Raw genomic sequence first — 23,396 nt, forward strand, 5'->3', positions numbered from 1 at the left:
ACCCAGAAACCAGGCTTTACACATCCTGTACTTAATGTACAACAAAGAGGCAAGTTTCCACCTGGGAATCTTTATAACCTGATGGGTAGCACACTGCATGTTTTACAGGACCAGGTTGGTATTTTCGGCCTGGAGCAGCTGTTTGACTGTGGTCCTGACTTCCACCTGAGGACTTCAGGGTCCTGGCAGAGGTCTGTAGACCAAATGCATCTCACACATATATGTGCTCTTATTTAATGAGTCCAGGACATGCTGTGATCATTACTTATAATATACATTCAGCTGGGTGATATTAACTAGTTACTTTGACCTTAAATATTAGCAATCATCAGAAATAAGAAAACTCTAAACAAGTCAAAATCTGAGCAGTAAATAAAAGCTTCCTAATTTTTGTAATGGCTGAAAACCACTGCTTTACAGTTTATAATTTCTAACTGAAGATAACTCCTATTTTATAATAGAAACAAAGAAAAAAGAGGGGGATTTGAAAAAATAAAAATCCTAACACAGTTATCTCCACTCCTAGTCCTCTCTTGGCCATAAACTTTTCCTTGGCATTTAACATCAAAGCTACCTACCCTTTCATCCTTAGTTCACAAGCTACTGCAACCATCCAAAAACACACAGCCATGGCAGTGCACCGTGTATTAAGAAAACATACATGTCGTCTCATCCCTCACTTAAAAAAAAAAGGTTAATTAAACGTATCTCTCTTCATCCCTACTTTCTCTTCCTTCTCCTGATGCCTTAAAATAATTTTATAGGGGTGAAGTTACAGATCACTACAGATACACAATTGTTGAAGAAAATATTTTATATAGCACTTTCTAGTCCAGTGAAAATGTACCCCAAGTTTTAATTTATATTCCTCTCAATACCACATAAACCCCTAGGTAAAGAAAGCCTCAACTTTAAGCACTGCAAAGAAAAGATAAACTTGTCATTTGAGGAATATTACAAAAGTATTTAATATATAATTCTAAGTGTACAAGGGTTTGCCTCTGTCTTTCTGTAATATCGGCTTTTCAGTGGGTTATTCTGAACTAGGGTGGAGGAGCTGGGAATCTATGGGTGGTGGTATAGTATATAGGTATGGTAGGCAGATGTAGGGAGCGTCACAGTCATCATTTGCTAATTTTTTATCCCTCTTCTGGGACGTACACTGTCCTACAGATAAACTAGAAGTGTTGTTTTTTTAATTACAAAAAGTTAAAATATGCTAACCTGACCCTTCTAAGAGATAGTGTTCACTAAATCCTGGATAAGATATCTGTAAGTTAAAACATGCCATTAGAATTGTGGAAGCCAGGAAAAAAAAAATCAGACTTTTGTTCAAGTCCCAGCATCTCCATGTACTAATATGACCATGAATAAGTCACATTTCCTCAACCTCAGTTTCCTCTCTCCATAAAATGAAATAAATAAATCCTATTTCACCAGACTGTTTTAAGAAGTAGCACAATACAAATGACTATAGAAAATGTGCTCTATAAATACAAAATGGTAATATATAGACTAGTTACTATTATTCCTAGGTTATTATTTAGTTATTGTTAAATTCTGCTAGAGTAGGTGTGAATCCTGTTCTTAAACAGAGAACAGGTTGGGAGGGCCACAAAGGCTGTTCTATTTATCTAGAAGCAGAGTGACACATGCTAAAGAAAGTCATCAAATAAATTAATGAACCACAGGGGCAGGTATATACCTGGGTATAAGACAGAGGCAAAATACTATGGCTGTTCAGGTCTTTCAAGAGTTTCTCTTAATGACTTGTTTTCACTTTTACCTCACGATGTATTTGGTAAAAGAAGAGGCATAAGCACAACCAGTTTACAATTAAACTGAAAATTTAGAAGCGCACATCTATGTTTCTAGAAAGAGATGAAATTAATTGCTGAGTTCTCATAGGGCATCTTGGCTACTTACTGCTAACAAATCATCCATTATTGATATTATCACAAATGCTCAAAGCAGCTGCATTTAAAAAGAGATAAGAGTTCTGAAGGACTATTGGAATAATGGGATCTTATCATTCAAATTATTGCCACACTGCTTACAGGGAAGAAAGAGGGAAGGAACAGTACAAATTTACCAGGCTGCCTGACTACAAAAGATTTTCCTTTCAAAGGAAAAATTAATTATGTAGTAAACATATTTTATTATAAAACTTTTAAGTTAGAACGGTACAGTCAAGCATCTGACATCATGAATTTAAATATTATAGCTAACCCTGCTTCCTGAGGAAGCTTGGCAGCCCAATAATCTGAAGGCACTAAATGCATGCAGTACTGTCATTATTTACTTCCCTCCCTGCTACAGAAAGAGACCTTTCTTTGTAGAATCTCACTTTCCTTCCGATGTCATTTGTTCACATCCTTTCCACCACAAAAGAGTAAGAAGGTGCTACTTGCTTCAACATTGCTCAAACATTTCATTTGAGGCCTGATGACAATCTTCTTTCTCATCAAATGGATTTTTCTTAGCCAATCTACCTTCCCTAGTGTCTCTCCAGAGTTTTAACAGGTAGATAAATACGAGTGGAGAAACAAGCTGGGCTTTCACTGGGGGAGAAGTCAGCCTGACTTTGTAGAGATAGGACTTGCCAGGGAAATGAAGCAGCAAAAAGTCTGTGCATAAAACCAACCTTTTGCTCTAGCATTTTGTTTTCCACCTACGAGATGAAGCAAGGTAAGGACGTGAAATTATAATCACCTAGTGAATTAAAAAAAAGTCATTCTGAATTCTACTCTGATGAAAAATGGAATGTAATGAATAAAGATCTTTAAAGTACCCTCTCTGTCTCGGCAAGGCAGCCTGGCTAAGAAACCACAACTCAAATTAACAAGCCAGACACCAGACTAAACAGCTCAGAACTAGCTGTCCCTCATTCTTGGTCCCTACCTTTCCGGTGTGTGTCTGCATCACTAATTCCTTCAGTCCCCAATGTCCTGGCTCTCCCGAAATAAAAAGCAAAGAGCAGACTCCTCTGTTTCATCGGCTGAAGAAGTGGGATTTCTGAGCCAGGACACCAAGACTCTTGCTCTCCTTTCCACCTTAACACTTCACCTACCGCTCATCCTCTTCCCCTGCCTAGGACTCCACCTCACACTCGCACGTACCACTCTAACACCCAAGCCTCCTAGAACATTCATGTAGATAAACCCAGGCCAGCGTGTTAAGAACAAAGAGCCACTGCTTCAGACAGCGGCAGCAGCAGCAGCAGCAGCAGCAGCAGCAGCAGCAGGAGAGGGCGGCCGGGGACTCCTGGACACAGGCAGCCCTGCCTGGAAACCTCCTGCCTAGCACGCTGGGAGAGATCCTGCTCAGGTTCAGCACCCCAGCGGCGCGGCGCCAGAGTTTGGCAGAGACCCTTGGGGAAGAAAGCAGTACATGGGGCGCAACTAAGAAAATGTACGAAGTCTGGCTGCAGCGTGGAGCTAGAGATCTGGCTTGGCGGCACTCTGCGGGCGGTGGCCAGTGACAGCCCAGCGCCCTGCCCCGGGGACTCCCGACCCGGCCCCACGCACCTGGACCAGGCGGCCACCCTGCTCCCTCAGGGCGCTCTCCAGGGACTCGGCTTCCGGTGGGCTCCGCAGGCTGGAACCCGCCGCAACGCGGAGACTTCACTCCTCCATCCTGGGACCCGGCAGCACGTTACAGACAGCCGTGCACTTCCTGTTTGAAAACACAGGGGAGAGAAAGAGCGAGCGTGTTGGCAGAGTGGAGGGAGGGGCGCAGACAGGCGCGCAGGGAGGCCGAGGGGGCTGCGGGTTGCGTCACCGCTGCCCTCCTAGCCATGGTGGGCACCAGGCACTTGGACCCGCCACAGCAGCGACCCACGAGCTAGCTCCCCAGGGCCCGGGCCTCCCCCTGCCGGCGGCCGCCCAGCGCGCGCAGCCCTTCCGTTTCCAGCCCAGCCGAGGTCTCCCCTCCCCACATGTACCTAGTCCATCCACTGCATGCTTCCTCCCGGTGTTCCGAGTGCAGTCTGCCTGCGTTTTCCTCCTTTCCTCTCCCTTCCTCCCCCGCCCTAAAAAATCGCCCTGAGGAAGGTGTAAAGACAAGACTGAGCTTTCGCAGGGGAGTGGAGGCTGGGTTTATGCAAAATTTTTAAGTTAACAGCCACATCCCAGCATGTCGCCTGCAGTCCCTCAGCCTTAAGAGCCTCAGGATGGGAAACTGCTTGTCTTGCCTCTGGCTGTCTCAAAAGTGTGTGCACACAGCTGCCAGGGCTGGGGGGGGGGGGGGGGGAGTATTCTGGGTCCCTAAGCTCTCTGTACTGGGATCCTCCATCTCACACTCCTCTAACACTTACTCCTCTAATACTTCCACACACAAGACAATCGTGTAGTGCATTCTTCCAGAAAACTAGTTATTTATCTGTGCATGGATCACTGAGCAGTGCCAAAATTCTGGGTTTATGTTCATTTTGCTAACCTCTGACTTAGGTGAACTTTATGGTAGTGTTTAAAAAACAGTAAACAGATGGTTTAAGAATCTGCCATGTGCAGAGTGTGCCAGCTGTAGGAGCCTGTGTCTGTGTTCAGTGCCCAGGTTCCGGGCTTCCAGGTGTGGAGGGCTTCATCCATACCCTGCCTGCCCTTGCACACAAATCCATCAGGTTACAAAGCACTTACAGGACTGTCTCTAACAAACAGCTCCTTTTATCAAGCGAATAGCTTAAATAAGTTACTAATGTCTCAAAACTCAACATGGAAAACAGAATATAAAGGAAGATTATTCTACATTTAAAAAGCTAAACTGTGACTGAAGTAGAAAGAAACTGATGGACTTAAAGCCCCTACTCAGTGCTAGATTGCATCTCATTTTAATCTCCTCTTACTCCAAACATTTCCCAATAGATCTGCAAAAAATCCTGTTCTGAAATCGTTCCAATGTCTCAGCTACAAGGTGCTCAAACGGGGAGCTGAATAACAGGTCTTTCCCAAGTATGAATTCTGGGCCATTTCCTCCACACTGTGCTAATTCTCAAAACAAGTGAATTCTGGGAGAAAGTCAAGCCCAGTGACCGACCATTTGTGATCCACTCGTTCATCTTCAAATGATCCTGCAAAGTACATGCTCTCATTCTCTAGGAGCTAGATTCCTTACCCACCTAAATGAATAATGTGGAGCTTGATTACTTAAGCAGAGGACACTGTGCTCTTTCTCATTATCTACTCACTGGCTCTGTCAGCCTTTTCAGAATTACTCTGTGGCAAAAGTTCAAAAGATTCTAGGATAGCTACTCATGTGCCAAGGTACAAAGTCTGTCCAATTTAGAACCTAATCAGCTGACTAATATTTGTTTCTTGAATTATTTTTCTCTAACTGGGCCTTTTAAAGAAAAAGGCAAAAAAAAAAGACATACATAGCCTCAACTTTTACTAAAACTGTTGAAGTTTCTCGTTTTCCATTTCCTTCTGCTTTAGCGCTTAATTTATACTCACCTGTCAGGAGCATGCAGCTATTATCCTTCTGATAAGACATGAAATGGAAGACGTATTAAAAGATGATTAAGAATCTTGGCAATGGTGAGACCTCAGACATTTGCAGAGAGAGTGAGGGAGAAAGTGTGTGCTTTTGTCGTGTCTCCAGATAAATGGCACCTCACTTGCCCTTCCCCATCAGCTCACTAAGCAGCACAGGCTCTGGAACTGTAGAGCATAGGCAGTTCTCACAAAGGCTGGGTCCTCACCATGGCAGGGGCTGGGGGTCAGTGCCGAGATGCACTGCCATCCCCACAGCCATCCTTCAGATGTACACAGTGTAACTAGGGCTTATTACTAAAAGCTTCCTTATGGTTCTCAGCATCCTTTTAGGGTTCAGCTCTGCCTTTGCTGCCACCTTTATTCCTCACACTCCCTTGCTTACCCCTGCACCTTTCAACTCTTCATCCCTTTATCAAAAACTTATGTTTCTTTCCAAAGCATTGCCATTTCTTCCCCATAAGAAGGAAGGCTTTTAGCTCAAAACTTCTCTCTCATTTAATAAATGCCGTCAATTTTAAAAATGCAACTTGGTACTTGTGCCTTTATTTCTGTTACTCAACTTGGTATTCGTGCCTTTATTTCTGTTACTCATTCAAGAGCCTAGAAGAAAAACCTCTGAAGACAAATGAGAGTCTTTAAGAAAACGCAAAATAACCATAACCATATTTAAATTAACCTCTGTGAATTCCAAAGTTCATAGTTAGGCTAATACATCACTTCTAAGACTACATCAGTTCCTGACATGTATCCTCACAAACACAGAGCCCAAACATCATATTGTACCTTCCCACGGCTTCTCTATTCTCCTGTGCCTTCTGTATATGGGGAAGTGCTTCTTCCTTAGCACTACTGAGTGGAAAAATAAAACATGTTAAACTCACCACCTTGTAAGAGAAAAAAATGTGCTCCCATGTAAGCACAAATAATACCACAAAAAATGAAATTGATTTTGGAAGAATATTGGAGGTTCATTTTGAAAGTCTCCATTCCCTCAGTACCACAGTCCACGGATGAAGACAGCAACCTTGTGAAACCAATTTTAGAGGCTACGAACTAAGAGACAAGAGAGAGTTTTCTTGAGGACTAACGAGCATGGAAGAAGAGATGTTAAACTCGTATCTGAAATGCTGCTTATCTCTCTTCATGTTACACCTTCCTTTAGTGGTTAAAAATGCTACAAGATTTCCCTGTGTGGGGATCCTTGATCATTATTGTAGGGGGATTTTACAAACAAAAATGAAAAACAACAAGGCCTCTGGTGACCTAAGAGATGGCCACTCTCTGCTAGCAGCCTTCACATCTGTGTCCCTGTCTTTGTCTTCACTTCCAGGGCAGCACATGCATCAGGCTTCTCTGTGAAGGTCTCTGACACTCACATTCACCTCCTGGCCTCTGCAGAACCTGGGCCATGGTTTTTAAGGAAGATGTCCCAAGAGCCAGCTGGCTGGTCTGACTGGCATTTGCCCTCAGAGGGTTATTACTCATCTTCATGGAGCCAGTGTCATTTTCCATGGGAAAATGCTGCAAGGGGTAAAACCATCTTATAAAATCTGCCTGCAAGATGGTTTCAGCTCCTTTCTGCGAACAGTTTCTTGGTTTTGACCAAGCTGGGAAGGAAAGCGCTACTTAAGGGCACAGCAGGACTTGGAAGACCCAGATGCAAGACAGAAACACAGGGCCAGGGTGGCTCCAGGCCTGAGCTTGTGCATTCCTCAGCTTGGTGCCTCAGTTTCCTCAACTTCCAAACATGCATACAAACTCACCCACGCTGCACAGAATCAGTAACACTTACATAGCAACCACACGTGCCCTGCCTCACTGAATTCTCAGCACTGCCTTTGCAGGGAGGAGCTGCTATCTCTGTGTTGGAAGCAGCAGCAGAACTCACAGATGCTGTCATTTCTTTTCAAAGCAGTAGGTAAGTAATGGAGCTAAAACTCACCCTAGGTCTGTTCTTCCTCCTTTTAATCAAAGAGAAAAGAGTGGGTGGATTTTGGCTGTGGATGTATTATTCTGTGCTGCACATCTTCTACTCAGAAGAACCTCACTTTCAAAATTCAACTTGTAATGCTTTCAACTGCATCGTGTTACTTTATCACCTTGCCAAATTTCTGTTAAGTATAAACTATAAACATGTATTCTGCAACAAGCCAATTAATTTTAAGCCCTGGCAATATAAATTGATATAAATTAGGTTAAATATGCTCTTGGGCTGCAGCTGCATGTGATTTTAGAAAATAAATAAGACAGATCCACTGGTCAAACTGTGAAGGACAAAATCTTTATCTCCTCTTGTTCTTTAGTTAGTATGCAACTATACATGTAAAGTGGGCCACATTGACTGATGTACTGAGATGTAATGATCACTAATATGAAAGAATAGCAAGAAACCACAAAAGTTTGACTAAATGCAAATACCTGCGCACAAGAGTATACAGAATGTTCCTGGCGCAGGCTGTGAGCAAGGATCAGCCTGGGGCTGTTTACTGGCCGCTGATCATGATGTGTGTTGTGTAGACTAAACACTGTCCTATAACACATTTTTCTTTGGAAGGCATGTTTTGTCTATTCATCTTCTGTAGTGGATATTTCTGCTCCATTATTAAAAAAATATTTTTATATTCTCTTTAGGCACTCATTTAAAAAAGTGTTTTAAAAATCCAACGAATTGAAAGAAATGGTACTAACAAGTCAAATAAATATAATGTTCACTACTAAAAAAAATGTTCTTAAAAGGGATTTAAAAATATACAAACATCTGTACACTATACATGTGAAAGTAGCAAAATGAGTTGATAGAAAGTCACACATCACTGTCAATTGAATGTATCAATCCTCAATTATCTATTATAATAGAATCTTAATGAAGAAAAGCAACTCGTGAATAATTTAAGGTAGCAAAAAATTTGATACTGTGATTTTTCATTTGCCTGCAGTAAAATGGCTAAGGGAAATAGCATGGGAAAAAACAAAGTGTCTGGAAAATTCAGAAACATTATTATAAACTTTTGAAAGATTTTCATTGATTTTTATTATTTTTTAAAATTTATGGATTTGAAAGAAGGGAGTGGGGGAGAAAGAGGGAGAGAGAAACATCTATTTGTTGCCCCACCTATGTATGCGTTCACCAGCTGATTCTCGTATGTGCCCTGACCAAGGGTCAAACCCATAGCCTTGGCGTATTAGAACACGCCTCTAACCAACTGAGCTACCCAGCCAAGGCAATTTTTCATTTTTAAAATTTATCGTTGTAAGTGTAATTGGTATACAATCTTATGTTGGTTATATTACTTTCAAGTGTACAATATAGTGATTTAACATTTTTATACCTTATAGTGTCATTATCCCACCAATTCTGGTAATCATATTCATCAATTTTTAAACTAAATGTAGTGAAAGCAAATTCCAATCACTTTACGTGTATTGATACAATTATTCCTGATGACAACCCCATAAGGTAGAAATTACCATTTCCTCCACATTACAGATCAAGAAAAAGACACAGAGATACTAAGTCATTTGCCCAAAGTAACGCTGCTAGAAAATATCTGAATTTGGGCAGCCTGGCTGGCCAAAGAGTGCATTTTTAACCAACCCACTTTACTACCATTATGGCACAGCTGGATTGGGCTTGCTTTCTCCAGCAAAGCAGTTCCTGGGGAATAGGCCCTCGGAAATGGCAGAAGGAGCAGAGTGACTCAGAGGCTTCCCTTTTTACAACAAAAATGGAACTAGTGGTTGCAGGGAGTCAGAGATGCAGAGCCTGCTACATGCTGCTTAATAAATGAATATTGAAAAGAAAAGACATGTGCAGACTAGAAAAGCCAAGACAAAGGAGGGCTGCTTCCTCACCTCGACCAGAACTCTGGACTGCGGGGCTCCAGGACTGTCTGGATACAACACAACTGAACCATCAAGGAAAGGGAAAGCAGGGAAACCCCATGCACTTTGATCCTGGTGAAGCATTTGATACAGTTTCCCACAAAGTCAGGATAGTTAAATCGACTGAAATGTATGTGGCTACAAGAACCACTCAGGAGTTAGTGGGCTCAAAAGAAAAATACTGGATATATCTACTAGGATGTGAACAAAAGAATCACAAAGAACGGTATTCAATCTGTATTCAAAAGTTAACTTAGAAATTATTCACACTATTATAATCAAATTTGCACAAAACATTAATTTGGGAGGTGTGAAAAGGGCAAATGAGGGACAGCCAACTGACTTACCTGGACTAACAGGGGTGAGAAAAAACAAAAAATTCAGTTTCAGTTTTGTGCTCCCTTTCATTTCTAGGGAGGGATGAGATGCCCACTGGGTGGTAACCACTTCTAGACCTGAAATATCAAGACTAAATCAAGTAAAGGAAGCAACAGCTTCCTTGGATATGTTTAAAACTTTCAGGACATTAAGTCTCAACTTCAAAAAGCAAGATCCTCTATTATTCCCCACATCATCAATAAAGCTCCATGGGAAATAATACTTCCTTCAACAAGAACACTTTGTTAGCAAACCCCAAAGAAATGAAGGGGCTCAGGCTGAATTCAGAGGTCAGATGAAAAGGGCAATGGTGTGCGTATAATCTGGCCCCACTACAAACATGCCACACAGGCAGAAGGTCATGAGAATGGTTTGCGAACGCACGGCAAGATGAAGAACAGCGGAGAAGGAAGAAGGAAGAGCTAAAACTTGGACTAACATTATTTTTTTAAGCATAAATTATAATTTTTAAATTCTTTCATGTTGAGAAATTGCTTCTCCCTTGGTAGAACTGTTTGTCTTCCAAGAAAAACGTATTATATTTATAATGTCAGTAGCTGGTTTAGAACTCGAGAAATGGCCTACACTCAAGCTGGGCCCCAGGAAAGTACAAGTGACCATCATTTCATGCAACTCCTAAAAGTCACCAAGGGAATCCTACATATTCCATTTCCTTCTAAATAAACAACAACAAAAGAAATTTAGCACAAAGGCATAAAAATGAGAGCCATGCTCCATTGTAGATTAATGAATGGGAAAATTTATGTGAAAAGGGCAATGCTCTAAGATTATTATTAATATTTATAGAGACTAAAAAGGAAACCAAAAAACCTAAATACAACTTCCCCAAGGCTTGATTACTGGCCTCCTCCCATGGTTTAAAAATCGCCCACACAATGATAAACCCAAATTAGCCTCAGCCCAGACCCTTTGCCCCAAGGCCCTAAAGCTTTTACCTTTATCCCAGAATTACCTGCAGGACTTAGTAAACACAGGGTCTCAGACCCCACCCTAGATACACAGCATTGAAATCCCTACACATTTAAGAAACCCCAGGCAACCCTAAAGTGCAGTTGGGGTGAGGAATCTCCACCAGAGACTTGACTCCCTGCTTGACCGCCACCAGATTTGCTGTCAGATCAGAGCAAATGATTTCCCTTCCTGGGAACTCTCAATGGGATAACCTTTAAAGGCAAGGTCCTCTGTAATCTGTCCCAAACTACTTTCCTGCCCCGCTCCTTCCCACATCCCTCACTCTGTCACAGCACAGTTCCTCAAACACATTACAAACCTTTCATGTCTCCATACTTTCCTGCCCTAATGTTCCCTCGCCTCTCTCACTGTTCCCTACTGCCACCACCTTTCTCATCCTTCAAGGCCTGGCTTGCTAAGGTTATTTTTCTTTGTAAAATCTTCTCTGGTATTCCCAGTCACAATCAACCTTTCCTTCTTTTGAGCAAATGTCCAAAAAGTTTAACTTGTGCAGGAATTACAGCATATGCTGCACGCTGTTCTGAATTATGCTAAGTTGTTTACATGCTATTCTCCCCGTGAAAGCAGGGTGTATCTTACATCTTTCGCACTGTGGGTGAGACACAGAGCTAGGTTCAAAGTTTAGTTTTCCCAGTTATTAGCACTGTAACCCTTGCGAAGTTATTTGAACATATTGAGCCACAACTTTTTAATCTTTGAAATGGGACAAAAAAAAAATGATGCCCACCTTCATGACCGATATGAAGTCACAACACAAGAGTCTGGCCCAATGCAGACCACCTAACATGCACCCAAAAGGTAGCTGTTACTACTTATTATTACCTTTTCCCCCCCATGCTACTAGAATGCATTGCAGACTTAGTTAAGTGCTCAAAAATCATTTGCTTTCACTTAAAAGAGATAGAGAAGCATTTGCAAAGTGATCAGCAGTGATTTCTTAAAACCTTCTCTCTACCCAATTTTGTTGTTATGAAGGGCATTTAATAATATTTCTATTGAAAAGTCATCTTATTCCCCTTTTCTTTCCTTCAAAAATCAATGCACAAAATCCTAAGGAACAGGCTGGGTCAGTGCCCCTCCTACTCCAGCTTGGCTTTTTGCTTTCAACTACAGTAACTGCCTGCAGCCACAGTGTCGCTGCCCAGAGAATCGCCTGCTTCACCCTTACAACAAACAGCACTTTGTAGGCAAACTGGAGGCGAGCCCAAAGTAGGAGGGGGGAAAAAAAAAAACCAAGGAAAAGGAGTGTGGGCCAGAAACTGAGTCAACACCCACACTATCGTCCACACTATCACACAGGTAAGGAGAGAACAGGAAAGGAAAGAAGTTCAGGTCAGTGCAAACCTTCCCCAGCTCCTCCCAGGGCACCCACCTCACCACTCACCCACAGAAAATGACTTCAAGATTCCCACAGGACTTGCTGATCCACTCACTGCCTGACACACATGGCCACTGTTGTTAATGAAACAGTCATATAGAATAGTTTCTTACCCTCCTCGAACCATTCATGCTGCTTTTATTACAACCTCCACCATTCACAGGGATACAACCCAAGTCTTGGAAAATCCAAGTCACAGCAGAATAAAGTGCCAGGACCGGAGCTCCAGTCCTCTGAAGCTCCAAATCCCTGCCCGCCTCCCATGGCCCTATATTAATTGTGGAAAGCAATTTTAAAAACATTCTCAGCAGCTCAGCAAATCCACAAGCTGTAAAGGCGAAGGTGAAATAATTTTTGTGCTCTTTAAAACAATTCTGGTGCCAAGAGGGAAGGTTGTCACAGCAACAAGACCCCAACTGCACCCCTTGGAATTTTCAGTCCCGTGTGTTAGTTCGTCATTCCAGAAAGATGCATTAGCTTTCTGTTCCTAGATGGAAATTTTCCTCTGACAATTTTATCTATTCATTTGGTTTGGGGAGGAATATTAGGAAAGGAGTATAATTTTCTTTATTTTTTTTAAAGCAAGCCCTCATCCTGAGTTTAATGTGGAAGCTGAGGTGATATGGAAAGCAAATGAACTTTCTGAAGCAAAGTGTGATCCCTGTAGTGAGTGTAAGAAGCAAGAAATCAGTCCTGAAAAGCCCAAATCACGAGGCCACGACTGCTTTGGTTCAAATCGCAACTCTGCCACTTTCAGTTATGTGGCCTTGAGTTCCCTGGCTGCTCATGGTGATGGGGGTGGGGTGGGGGAAGGGAGCACAGCAGCCTGACAGGGAACTGAGCCTTGGTGTCTCTGCTACAAAATGGGCTGCTGTGAGGAGTGAATGAGCTAACACATGTAAAGTGCCCCCAACAGTGCCAGGCACGTGTGAGTACCACACAAGTGTTTCCTATTATTACTTCCAGAACAGATTAATCTCTATGTGAGCTCTTTTTAAAGTGCATTTTATAAGAAGGTTAAAGACGTCTTCTTGTACTATTGGTTAATCCATAATGCCCCAAACCAGCACAAAGATTATTTACAAGTTTCACTTCCTGACAGCATCTTCCAGGATGTCTATCTGTGGACTAGAGTCCCTAGAAGGAAAAACAGTGGAATTTGAAGACTTTTCCTTCTTCCCAGGAACAACAGTGCGAGCAAACGAGCACCCCTTCGCTCACTACCACAAACCAGCTTCTGTAATGAGAAAAACCAAAGACCCGAATTGCTGTTAACTAACTAATGTGGGGGCACATTTTTAAAATGCATTTTTTATTCTGAAAGCAACCAAAGTGTTAAAAATGTAGTTCCACCAGCTGAGAAAGAGCTGTTCAGATCACACAGACATGACAGTCCGAAGGCCTAAAACAAAACCCATTGATGAATCAAAAGGTTTCTTTCTCAGAAAATGCTGAAATTGCAGAAACAATGTGCTATACTTGCGATGATTAAGAGAAAAATGCTTTTAAAAATCCCCTCTCGGGCTAGGAGTCTAGACTCAACTAGCGATGAGATCGCTAAGATATCACCTGTCTTCTTTTCCAGAGAGGGTGTGAGTGCAACAAATCACACGTAAGCGATGGAAGGATCTTCCCCAGAAGAGCAGACAAAACAGAAGACAGGAGCACTCGCAGGGTCACAATGCACGTTTTGAGGTCGCGCTCTGCAGAGGGGCACCGGGCCAGGGAGAGGCACTGAAACTCAGCTTGCAGTGTTCTCCAAGCGGTGAGGCCTGGTGGGACAGATGCCACATGCTGCCACTCCGGGCACACAAAGTGACTGTGGGGGCTGTTCCAAGTGGCACTGTGCACACCAGGCCTCCACAAGCTGGCGTCCAGAGCTATTTGAGAGTTGGGGCTGCCATGCATACTCTTGCAGACAATGTGGTCATTGGGGCAGGTAGGGAAGGAGATGCACAGCAGTCCCCAATGTGGTGGTTGGGGAGGGGGGGATGAGTGTTGGACAATTTTCTACAATGCAAACATTTTCCAGCTTCTTTGGATCAGTTTGGTGTCAGCTGTTCTGCAGGCCACCTCTTCCTTTCCCTCCTCCGTATTCTCCTTTCTGACAGAGACACTTTCCCTTCCTTTTCATTCCAATTCTCCCTTTGTAGAAGCCACAACACAAATTAAAACGCACACACTAAGAATAGCAAAATAATAGGGCTCTGCCAACCCACATAGATTCTGCACTATTTTAAATATTTATCGGGGTCACAATTTTCCCTACGTAACGACTCCTTTGTTCTCTCTCTTCCCTATTATCCTCAAATCAACTTTAAGATAAAAATAAATATTACTCTTCCCTTAGCTTCCGGGTAAGTGATCTTCACTTCCCAGTGGCACTTACCCTCCATTCTCCACCACTGGGCCCACCTGCCCCCCTACACTTCTATCATCTTCTGCTAGAGGCTTCCTTCCCACACTCTTCGTATTTTTCCTGGAATCTGTTATTCCTCCAGCAGGACAATCCCTTCAATAGCATCTCCTCCAGATACCACATACCAAATGTAAAGGGCAGAAATTGTTACCATCACAAGTGTGAGGCTTTCAGTTTAGGTGAGGTATAGGGGGACCACAAAACAAAGAAATCAAGTTTTCACTTGTTTCAATTTAAACTGACTTATAAAATTGTATTATGCTCTTATTCAAATCCTGTGCTTCCTTTTTTTTTAATCTGGCCACCAAAGGGCTATCCACCCTACCCTGAAGAGCCAAAGCCCACAGGCTATATCTAGTCCACAAAGCTATTTTGTTAGGTCTGCAGGGAGGATTTAAAGTTACCCAATCTTCTAAAATCAGGAGATTTTTATGTCATAATCCAGATTTCTGGCTTACAGTACAGAACCAGAAGATCTGGTAGGACTGGCTCACATTCCCATATGGTAAAAATTGGCTGCTGAATAGATCTGCTAAACAGACCCCTTTAGATAGGACCTGCTCTTTCAAGTTCAGCACAGGTCTACCCGCCCGCCCCCATTTCTCTACCCTGAGGTTGAGTACCAGCTGCCATAAATCATCTTACCTGAGGCACATTTCCAGCATTGTTTGGTACTTGCCTGTGACCCTGAGGGACATTAGCTAATAGCCAACTCTAACTTTCTCTGTCGCTGGTTAGTACAAAAATTACAGATGTAATTATAAAGTTTCACTTGGTCAGAATTTTCCATGTACAAATAATTTATAAGGAAAACAACTTACAACTAAACAAAAAAGTTTCATAACAAAAAATATTTGAAAAGAACTCACTTAAAGAGAGGAAAGGGTCTCTCTCCACCTGTGTGTAAAGAAAGAGAGTGCATTTGTGCAAGCTATGGAACACCGCAGGCCGTTTCCAAACACGAGCTTTCCTACCGGCTGAATGTTAGTATGTAACATAAAACCCTTACAGCAGAAACTGTAACAGAACAAATTCACTCCACGGAAATTATTACAGTTGTGCATGTCACATCTATTAATAAAGCAGGCTATAAATACATGGTATAGATATATGGGCATTTATTACTTCATTCTTTACTTAGACGGCATGAATGATTTGTTATGAATGCATATATTTGGCAGAGCTCTTATTCAGCAAACTTTAGACATAACCCCTAACAAAAAGTATGTACATCTTTATACATTTGTGGACAGCAGTTATCGTAGGGCCAGACCTAATTAGGAGGAGGGTACTTACTGTGTGCTACTGGCATTCTACCACCAATTGCTGATAAAAGATGAAAGGGCTAAAGAAAGCACCAAAACAAGTGATTTTAAATTACCCTCTCAATTCCACGGTGAAGTTCCACTCAACTGGATTTACCAATGGGCTGCTATTTCCTAAAACCACTGTGTGCTGACAGAACGCAAGCCTGGAAGCTTGAGCACGTGGTGACACCACAGATCTGCTCTTCCCAGCCGCCTTCCTGTTTCAGGTCCAATCCCTAACCAAGGAGCACAACCTACAGGAGATACGAGGTCCCTGTACACCTCGAACTCCAATCCTTTGTTTGGCTTTTTTAAAAAATATTAATAGGTTTTATAAAATGAATACAAAGAAATCTAAGAGAAATAAGAAGAGCACAGTAGGTAAGAGAACAAGATTTGAAATAAACAAGACTAGTTTCAAATCCCACCTCCACCACTTCTGTGTGTTTTTTGTCTGTCTGTTTTTTCCAAATCACAGAACCTCTCAGGCCCCAGTAATCTCATCTATAAGTGAGAATAAGCCCACCTTCCACTTGGGATTGTACTGAGGATTAAGTGAGAATGTATGTAAAGTCTAAGGCATACATTTAGATAATAAGTAAATGCCTAGTAGTTTATTATTATTAACTTTGTGTATTCCATAATGGTTCAAATTACTTCTTGACCAGCTAAGTTTTGAAAAAAAAAAACAAACAAACAACAAAAAAAACCTAGTTATGTCTGGTGACAAACTAATTTTAAAGCTTAATCAATAGGGTGCCACTGAATGCCTCACAGTGGCCGGTTTCCAAAAAATCTGAATACTCAAAGATTTGGAATTGGGATGAGAACAACCAGTGAGAGAATTCTGAGGGCTTTCACACCCAAGGTGATGGGCAGGAATCCGCCCTGTCCTTCCTGTGTGAGACCTGGAGAGGCAGCTTTCTGCTGGTCCTTCAGAGAGGAGTGCTGTCCTCCGCTTTCCTTCTTCGCCCAGCTTTGCAGGATTCATTGCAGTGTTGGTGATCTGTCGATGCTGAGATTTAGCAACAGGATTTATGGGTTGCTGGGGAACTGAAGCCTCCTCTGGCAATGTTCCTAACTATTACCAGAAAGCAGAGGAGGAGAGTAAAAACATTTTTAAGAGATGAAATGTTCACAATGGAATCTAACAATGGGGTCTGAGAGCCTTCCCCAAGAGCAGGTGTCAAGAGGACACAGATATCCTGAAAACCTCGGTGTAGTAGCAGTGCCCAGACTTCTGATTTCATGGATCAGTCAAACTTCAAAAGGAAGACTGTCATAAACTGCCAGGTTTTAGGCGACTAATGACACCAGAAAGCATAAAAAAATATTAACCCCAAAGAAAGAACCCCCCCAAGTTTTTTAAGACTACTTAAACTAAGTAAACTTAGCATTAACATTAAACCTGAAAAGCTTGCTATATTGTCTTGATTCCCGGTTTTGCAGTGTGGTGCAGCGGCTGTCACGGACCCACCCTGGAAGCAGCTGCTCAAGAATGAACTGCGAGTTGGCCCTGTCCCGCCATCTGGTCCAGGATGCGGCATCTCATGGAGGCACCACGGGCCACACTACGGAGCATCTTCTATTTTGGCCACCCCCTTCCAAAAATGCAGATGTATCTTTAAAGCTCCTTGTTTGTCTTGATAACCAACTGTGGGCCTGACAGCCACAAATGTTTCAAAGCCTTTCTGAAGGTGTCTTCAGTCAATTCCCAGCCTTTGCGTACAGCTATATAAGATGGTAGTTCTCAGTTCTGGCTGCACATTACAATCCTCTTGGGGGCAGGAAGGGCTCTTCTCAAACTGAATCTCCACTCCCAGGCATTCAATAGGTATGGGGCTGGGCTCATCTAACTTTAAAGTACGGTTGACCCTTGAACAATACAGAAGGAAGGGTGCCGGCCATCTCCGAAGTCAAAAACCCACCTGTAACTTAAATCAGCTCTCCACACGTGAGGATTCCCCACTTCAGATGGAAACCATGTATTCCCCAGACTGATGTTGATGCCATTCAGGGTTAAGAAAAACTGGTACAATATTTTTTTTGCATTCATTCCAAATTTGCCTTATAAAGATTTAAGATATACCTCTTCATTCCTTCAGGTGACAAATATGGAGGACCAACCATATGTGGGACACTAGGAAATCAGTGGAGAACAGCACACATAGGAAAGCAGGCAACTGAAACACCACATCAGGTTTGCTGGGATTAGGTCACTCATGCAGATTTCCTCTGCCGCTACCCTAGTGGTTTCACAGGCTCCATAACATCTCTTGCCAGCTGTCTTCTCTTCAGATGCTAGCAAACCTAATATTTTTATCAGAAAAAGAAACGGGCAAGAAAGACCTTGTCCTCATCAAGCCTCCTGGAATGGACGGTAGACACTGTATTCTAGTGGGAATGTCCACACCTCCTAGGTGCCATTACACTGGTTATTCCAGCTCTGGCGTTCTCTCCCAAAATCAGGTGCCCATGCTTTGAACAAAGCACAGTGAAAACTCAATTAAGTTTCCAAAATCTTTTTGATGAGGTTTATTTCCTGTCCTTTGTGATTGCAAGTGAGACAACACTGTGAAAGTAGTTTTGAAGTTTTTCCTGGGGTCTCCCACCAAAACACTGGCTTATGACAGTTCCATAATTTCCTCCTTAATACCAGACCTCGTATTTGCCCACAAAGAAACTCACCTGCAAATCTTCTGATGACTAACATGTCCCATTACGGTTTCCCTGGAGCAGTTCCCCACTGGTTAGTTATTTCATAATTCACAAGAGCTTACTGTCATCTGTACACTTAGAAATTCCACTGTGGGCTCCTTCTTTTGGAGCAATTATGTAAATAAGACCCAAGGGACTTCGCTGTTTACACACCTCTAAGCAGAAGGGAAATCTTTATCCTTAGAAATCTTTATTTGTGGTCTTTAAGGACGATGGAGTAAAATGCTTGCTCTGTCACTACACCTGTAAGCTGCGGCTAATCATGTCACCTCCCTGTGCCTTGGTTTTCTCATCTCTAAAGTTCAAGTGTTGATTTAATCCCTGACATCTATACAATTCTATCTCCCTATTCAAAATGACACACTGCATCCTTAATCCCAAGGTGACTTCAACTCTGATACAACCTTTCAAAGTATAAAAGAACTTCCAAATATTTTCTCTCTCAAAAATCTCATATGTTCAAAAAACATCCCTTCTTCTCATAGTAAATCCTTCTTTGCCAGAGGATACAGACAGGTCTCCCACGTGGACCGGTACAGCAGTGAGAGCAGGACGACAGACACACACGCCAGCAAGGCATCAGGACACAACAAACATCCTTCACAAAGAGTCTGTACGTGTTGCCTCTGAGATCTGGAATTTGGTCTAGCACTCTCACACTGGACGGCTGCCACCCAAACCAAGTAGTTTATTTAAATCTAGTTTGTTGGAGGAATCTAGAACATTTGGAGAACCTGGCACTGAGTCACCTAGGATGTCTGACCTGCTTGCTTCAAAGGACATCTCAGAGTGGTAATTTCCTAATGTCTCCTCAGTGAAATCTGATAAGTAAGAAATTACACCAATGACAAGCTACAGCCTTTTTCTGGGAAAATAACTTGTTTCTATGCCCCAATCCTCTCTCCTTCTCCAAATGTAAAGCTGTCACTAATTAAGTATTTTGGGCATACCATCTAAAAGGAAAAAAAAAGCTTAGCCTGAGTGGGAACCCAATCTGTATGTGGTTTTTGCCAGTACCAGTATCCTGTTTACCTCTTCGAAAATTTCAAGAGCAACTCTGATCCCACGAGCTTCACAGATTTGCACAGAACATTAAAAGTTCTCTACTATATGTCTTAAGAGAATTACAAGACCCCCAAAAATGGAGTACAGCTTTCAGAAGCTTGCAACAGACTCAAATCATTTGAGAAGGGCATCTCAGGTGTAAACATTAGTAAGAACTAAAAGCAATGTAGCTTGGCCATGAACTCAGATTTGCCAGAAGCCCCTAAACTAAGGGCTGGAATTCACTTCTATCACTCAGCACCCCAGCTCTCAAACAGGAGCAGCAATGACAAACTACTAGGTTTCCTGTAGTATTAATACCAGTCAACAAAGCTTTGGGCAAAGTCATCTTCTACTCCTTTCTCATATGATTAGAAAACAAAATCAAAACCTTAAAATCTCAAAAGGTCTGAAGAAGGAACCAAAATAAACGGCAGCACCGAACAGGGACCAAAACAAACCAAGACTTCCACTCAACTCCTCACACACACAAATCTGCCCAATGAATATAGGATGGAGCAACTCATCAACCAATATCTGGGAGTTCTGACTATCTAGAATGTATACATGAGTCTGTGCTACACTGCTTTTTATTTTTTTCAAGGGCAGTACTAACCCTAACCCTAAACTGTAGTAAGTAGATGCCTATGCTTTGATGTCATGAAAAGAGCTGTCCTACTGTGCTGGTGGCTGACCGAATCACACCTCAATTATTCAATTGTTCAAGTCCAGACACCCCTTACTCTCCATGAGATGCTGACAGACTGAGAAGACACCTAGAAACCACATACCATGCAGGACTGTGAAAAGAGTTGGGATGATTTTGCACCGAGAAAAAGTTCATCGTGTGGAAACATCATCCTGTTTTTGTGCACTGAAATGGCTGTGCTGTGGAAGTGGGTAGTTCCAGAGGAACAGAATCAATGGAATGAACTTTCAAGGAGGCAGTCTTCAGCTCAAACCATCACCATACACATGGGTCAAAGGTACAATGGCATGCCTTCAAAAGTACAGCAGGTCCTCGAATGACATGGTTTTATTCAAAGTTGTTTCACTGGAACACTGATGAGATGCTGTACGAACTTAAAAGTCTTGTTGATATCATTTAGTCTATGGTAAAAACAATCCCCATCATATTATCGTCTCACTTAAAGTTGCAGAACCCATTGAAGATATTAAGTGAGGACATTTAACAGAATTCCCTGTTCCTTGGGAATTTAAACAGAGGCTGCCTAGCAAGTGTAAAAATGTACTCAAGTTAGACTAGGGCCTCTCTAAAATTCTAGTTTCCCATTTGCTCAATATTATACTGCCCTGCTAGGGCATCTGCTATGATCTCAAAAATGCCCTCTTCTCATTAGGATCTGCCTAGAGCCTAATCACATCGGGCCTGAGCACGGCAAAAGTCTCCTAGACTGGCTTTCTAACCTCAATGTCTTTCCCCACATGTCAAGAACCATCTTCTTTTCAAGGCCTATTCAGAGATGTAACTTGACTTCACAAGTGGCCTTTATGTGCACTGACTTGAGCAGGGTTTCTTCACCCTGGAGCTACTGGCACTTTAGACAGGATAATTCTTTGTGAGGGGCAATAAGCTGGGCATTGCAAGATATTCAGCAGGATTCCTGGCCTCTACCCACTAGATGTCAGTAGCACCTGCCTCCAGCTCTGACAAGCAAGTATGTCTTCAGACATCACCAAATGTCTGCTGGGAGGCAAAACCACACCCTGCTGAGAACCACTCTTCTTGAGGCAAATGATTAACACCACTGTCTAGTGGTTCAAGTTTTCCACTAACTAGATTCTCTCTACCTTCCTTCATCCGTTTTGTTCTCTCCTCCAGCCAGGCAAACCTATTTACTATTTTTGACCTATGAAAACCTCAAAGTTTCCCCTAATTTGTGTTCCTGCCTGCTTCTCCAACACACACAGCAATTCCATCTGGCTCCAAACACCATTTGTACTTCAGTACTCTTTGACCTCCTAGACAAATGCAATTGTTCCCTTCCGGTGCACCTGTCTTACCTACCCTTGTTTGAGAATCCTCTCCTTCCTTTTTAAGTGATCACAGCATCCACTCTGATCCTCTGCTTACTGCTGGTACTCAATAAATACTGAGTTATTTCTTAGAATGTCAAACAGCAGCTCCAATTAAAGATGAAAAAATGTGAAATCCCTTACCAAATACCATTTTAAGAACATGTGATCATGAGTACACAGTTTTGATAAAACTTTACTTTTTCATAGCCAGTCCCAATTTACCTACGGTATTGAGATTTAACCAAGTATAATCTCCAAAATACAGCTACCAAACAAGTTACTATTAACAAATACATCAAAATTTTCTAAACTTAATCAAAAAGCACTGCACAATATCAAAGTTAAGAAAAAAAGCCTAGTTTTGACCAAGGTGTAGTTTTCTTTAAAAATTCTGTAAACCTTGACAGGGAGAAAAAGATACAAATATGGCTCAATACTTTCAATGTTTCATCATGCCTACTCAACATTGCAATGGGACACACAGGGGGACAAGGTCACCTAAGGACAGTTTCCTCTCCAACCTCGTAAGACGTTAAGTTTTAATCAACAAAGTACACATGCATATATTTCAATATAAAGGAGACACATCTAAGACAGAATGTTCAAATATATAAATAAATCATGCCAATTCAAGATTCTGAATTTTTTCCCCTAGCTTCATGGACTACCTAATCATTTTATGGGAGGCTCCTAAATAACCGAGAGAGAAACCAAACACTCCAAATCAACTTGGCCAAATTCGCATTTTAACTGCCTAATTTTCATCTTAGGATCTTTCTTATATTGCTCTTGAATTTTAATGTTAAGAACAGGAGAGGCAACAACTCTAATCCTGTCCTAGCTAGTGGGTAGGTGTTCAGTCAGGATTTATAAACTATAAACAAATGCTTTATGAAGACCCCATTAACTGGTTATGGTCCAGAATTCTTCCCACGGGTTTGTAAGAAGCCGAGGCCCCAGCAGCTTTGGCGGGGAAAGTCTGAATCACTGTCATTCTTGGCACTTGGAAGTGCCCTTTGGTTGTTTATGAGGTAACGAGCGCTCACCATTACTGCGAACAGGAATTCCCAACCCGTCCCAGACTCTTCCAACGCCAAGCACGGAACACTTAATAGGTGGTCAGTAAAAGCTGCCTGAATGGAATGTTATTATTGAAGGGGATAAGGGCCGTTTCCAGAGATTAGCTATCTCTTTACTACTGTATCTCTTTCAAAATACGTCCTAATAGGCTCCCCCCCAACAAGAAATATTTTTCAAAGTCAAGGAGGAAAGGAAAAAAATCTGCAAAGCTGAAGGAGCCATGTATGAACCCAAGTGGTTCACGCGGGGTCCACCGACAGCTAGGACTCCCCAACACCTATTCTCCAGCTCTTTGCTTACCTCCTGAGTGATCGCCCTCTCCCCGCTTTGTGCTTCCCTTTCTGAGAACCCTACCTTCCTACCTTCCCACCTTCGGCCACACGCCCCAACTGTGTACCAGGTGGGACCCCACATCCCGCATCCCCTCTCCAACAGGGACCTACCTCTCTCTCCTCCCTCGACCTGTAGCAGCTTTTCTTCACTGTGGCAGGCGTTTTTAAGAAACCAAAACCTTATTTCTTCATCCGTAAGAGATACCCCAAATAAAGGATCCCTGAAAGAGGAAAGCCCCTATCAACCCTCGAGTAAGCGAAGGTGACAGTTCGCTGGCCGACCATCCCCAGTCCTACTCCTTTCCAAGCCCCTGAACAAGATTCGAGCAGAAG

The 23,396-nt window shown here is 42.4% G+C and overlaps 1 protein-coding gene across 6 annotated transcripts in view; it reads right to left on the bottom strand.

The window, feature by feature from the left end:
- The window catches only part of LRRC8D (leucine rich repeat containing 8 VRAC subunit D), a 109,019-nt gene that overhangs the window by 84,653 nt on the left and 970 nt on the right, over window positions 1-23,396 (bottom strand). For 3 of the 6 annotated variants that reach the window (XM_045847064.1, XM_045847066.1, XM_045847067.1), the window contains exons 2-3: window positions 23,175-23,284; window positions 3,528-3,675 (exon numbers count right to left, since the gene is read on the bottom strand). The gene's annotated coding sequence lies outside the window, so the exon portion shown is untranslated. Of the gene's footprint in view, window positions 1-3,527; window positions 3,676-3,943; window positions 4,059-23,174; window positions 23,285-23,396 lie in introns of those variants that run through there. The other 3 variants (XM_045847065.1, XM_045847068.1, XM_045847069.1) reach the window with 2 other exon arrangements.

The sequence above is a fragment of the Phyllostomus hastatus genome, unplaced genomic scaffold (genome assembly GCF_019186645.2).
Source record: "Phyllostomus hastatus isolate PE091 unplaced genomic scaffold, TTU_PhHast_1.1 phas_contig_524, whole genome shotgun sequence".
Taxonomy (NCBI): Eukaryota; Metazoa; Chordata; class Mammalia; order Chiroptera; family Phyllostomidae; genus Phyllostomus; species Phyllostomus hastatus.